This window comes from Callorhinchus milii, unplaced genomic scaffold (assembly GCF_018977255.1).
Source record: "Callorhinchus milii isolate IMCB2004 unplaced genomic scaffold, IMCB_Cmil_1.0 Scaffold1, whole genome shotgun sequence".
NCBI classification, from domain to species: Eukaryota; Metazoa; Chordata; class Chondrichthyes; order Chimaeriformes; family Callorhinchidae; genus Callorhinchus; species Callorhinchus milii.
Window position 1 is genome coordinate 92,244,447 of NW_024704742.1, and position 3,575 is coordinate 92,248,021.

Here is a 3,575-nt window from a genome sequence, read left to right on the forward strand (position 1 = left end):
ATTGCTTCAAAACTTCTACACTTGTTTTTTTTTGTCCACACCCATCACAGGAATAATTTTCATAAATTGTGTTCATTGATAATTAGTGTCAGTTGTTCCTGAAAAGGCCTGGGTGACTATAGAGTTACGACCTAGATAAAAAAAGCTGTGCTGACACCGGATCTTTGAGCTTAACCACACGTAAAGCTGAGTTCCAGTTTCCCTTTAAAGGAGAGATGTGTGTATTGGGTTTACATTTAGCTCCGAGCTGAGAGTGTGTATTGGGTTTACAATTAGCTAAGTAGAGGTCTGTGTATTGCGTTTACACTTAGCTAAGAACCCTTTTAAGAAATATTGCACCATGGTAGGCAGTCCTGCTCTGATCCGTGACCTACTTTTGTTAAGATCTGATACAAATAAGATCAGATACAAAGAGTTGATCGCTGGACTGAGCCTATCTTGTTTTTTTAACCTTGATCTTGCTTCATCAGAAAATGGCCCTATACTAGAAGAGATACTGCATGGAGGAGAGAGTAGCTCTAGATTGTATCAGTTTTATTTAAAGCTAACAATCATTAAATGGTGAGTCAGCCTGGCTCAGTCGGTAGTACTCTCACCTCCGTGTCAGAAGATCGCTGCCTACAAAATACACAGTAGCTACACTTTACTATAGACCCTGCGAAAAGACATCCTCCCAGCAATAAAGGCAATATATCAAATGCATGGATTATTATTTGATATAAATGTTTTCTTTCTCAATTTTAGCTCTTTCTCCCAATTCGTAACTTTCTCATCAACTGTTCACCAATATTTTCTATTATTGAATTGATCTAAACGGGATAGTTTCCTTTTCCTCCTCCCTCCCCCCTCTAATTTTCTCCTTCCTCTCCTAAAGGGCAGTAGAACCCCAAGGCAGGCACCTTGGTTCCTCCACCTGAGTGGAGTGTGCAGAGGCAACCCCGCCCTCCCCATGAGACCTCACTGGTCGTGTTGGGATATCATTCCACAGGCAATGGTATTACACCCATCATAAACACAAAGTCACTGTACTTTACAATAAAATCCAGGGAATCGGTTTTAGCCATCCTTCAGACATGAAACATGCTATATCAAAAGTAAAGATTATTATTATTATTATTGTGTGACTCTAGACAGATTGTCAGGTGTATTTAATGGGGTGGGGAAGAAAGAAATCACAGCAATGCCCACATGTATTTTAGAGGAAGGGCCATTGTGTGAAGTTCAGGGGGAGCAACTATGGTTGTGTTTTTTTCTTCTGCTTGATTCCAGGACGTTGAGGCAACTAGAGCTTTCCTACCACATCCACTATTGCACTCTCTGCTGATCAACCCTTTATGGAGAGAGAGATAGACATGCATACAGTTTCCAGACCTTCTTCTGTTATATGGCTAGCGCCCCCTGTGTACATCACCTATACAATACATATGCATACATTTTACATTCATTTGCTGGGAAAATCATATTATACGGTGAGCATCCCCTCATGCCTCCCTCCCCAGAACATGGACCAGGTACGTAGTCTGGTTCCTCAGGAATTTGTCAACGAAGGACAGGTGCTTCGGCACATTCCAACTGAATGTGGGCATTCTGAGGCAGGTCTGCCACACCGTCCTTCTCAACACTCCTCGGATACAGGTACAAGCCCAGCATGTAGCAGCATTTGATGTAGCGGCACAAACTTCTTACTGAAATATCACGGAGAGTAAATCTAGACCTAGCTTGAATTTTACCCATCTAGTTGAATAAAAAAAAGGAAGCGTGTCCCTGAAAACATGAGTTGGAGGTGATCCACTGAGTTCTGCTGCCTTACATGGCAATGTCAAGATCCACCCAACCATGTTATTATTATACCAAAGCTGGTTTGCTATGGTATAATAATAACCATAGCGAAGTCTGTTGTGTTTATAGCAACCAGCATGAGCACATCAACAGGACTGAGAACTCAATCTGTTGAATGGGGATGGGGTGACTACTTTGATCTATGAAGTTCAGCTGAGGCAAGTATTTCTTGTAATTCTATCTGGTTAATTGATGACACTAAGTTATAAGAGAAAGGCATAGCCTTCAGATGTTGGTTTAGGCTAGAATTTTTTCTTCTTACTCCCCTCTCAAATTAGTTCAATTACAAAAAATCCTCAACCATAAATCCCAGGGCCTTAACATGGTGGCTCAAATACACTCATATGTCCATTATCAAATATCATTCCTTCAAACTGCCAAAAGGCAGTGTAGGCTTTCTTTTGAGATCTCTCAAGACCTTCCTCTTTGACTATACATCTGTCATCTTTCCCCTTCTCACCCTACTCGGCTCCCACCCTTGCTCGGGTGCCAAGACAGGACTGGCAATTGCTTTGGAATGTCATCTCAACTTGAAAGGTGTTATATCAATGTAAATTTGTATTGTAATGTAGGCATCGGTTTCAATCTTGCAGGTTCTATGCTGTTCATTACTATTCAGACTCAAACAAAAGAAATCTGCTCTGACAGGTATATTAGTTCCAGCATCCAACCAACAGAGGGCAGTACTGTATCCATGATATATTGTTACAATACAGAAGTATATTATTATGGGTGTTGGTTTTGATGACATTGATTTTTTATTTTCACTTAAATTGGAGTTTAATTGGTGTTTTAATTGGTTTTGATTTTAACTGTTCAAATCGGTTACCAAATCAGACTAAAATTGATCTGATTCCAAGTCAGCTGTGCAAAGTGCTTTGTGGCATCCTCTCCATGTGAAACACATCTCATAAATGTAAATTGCTGTTGTTGTAAAATTGTCAGGAACTGACAATGAACAATCAGTCTGTCAACATATTGTTCACTTATTACTAGTTCAACAGCTTGCTTCAGTAGACTCCCAACAAAAGCTGTTGCTATTACATTGGGAATTTGTTATGAAGCAAAGGCGGCCAGATCAGGTTGAATATATAGATGTGGGAAAGAATGACAATTACTTTTGAGAATCTGAAAATCTCTGCAAGAAATTATTCAGGATTCCTTGATATAGATATTTATTAATGGAAATATTATGGAGAAATTAAATGGTAGGCTTGGTAAATTGATGGTCCTCTTCTGCCTCAAATTGTTTCCATGTTATGGAAAATTCAATGATCTTAAAGGGACATAAAGCATAAAGCAGGCCATAAAGTAGTTCAACTGAGTTAGACATTCAGTGAGATTATGGACGGTTGGTTCCATGAAATTACAGGCAGTTTAATGAGATTACAGGCTGTTCAGTGAGGTGAGAGACACTCAGTGAGATGAGAGATATTCGGTGAGGTGAGAGACACTCAGTGAGGTGAGAGACATTCAGTGAGGTTAGAGACATTCAGTGAGGTTAGAGACATTCAGTGAGGTTAGAGACACTCAGTGAGGTTAGAGACATTCAGTGAGGTTAGAGACACTCAGTGAGGTTAGAGACATTCAGGGAAGCTTACGGCAGTTCAATGAGATTACTTATATTCAGTGAGGCCAGAGACATTCGGTGAGGTTGACAGAAATTCAATGAGGTTACAAATATCCAGTGAGGTTAACAACAGTTCAGTGAATCTGGAGAGTTCAGAAAGGTTAAC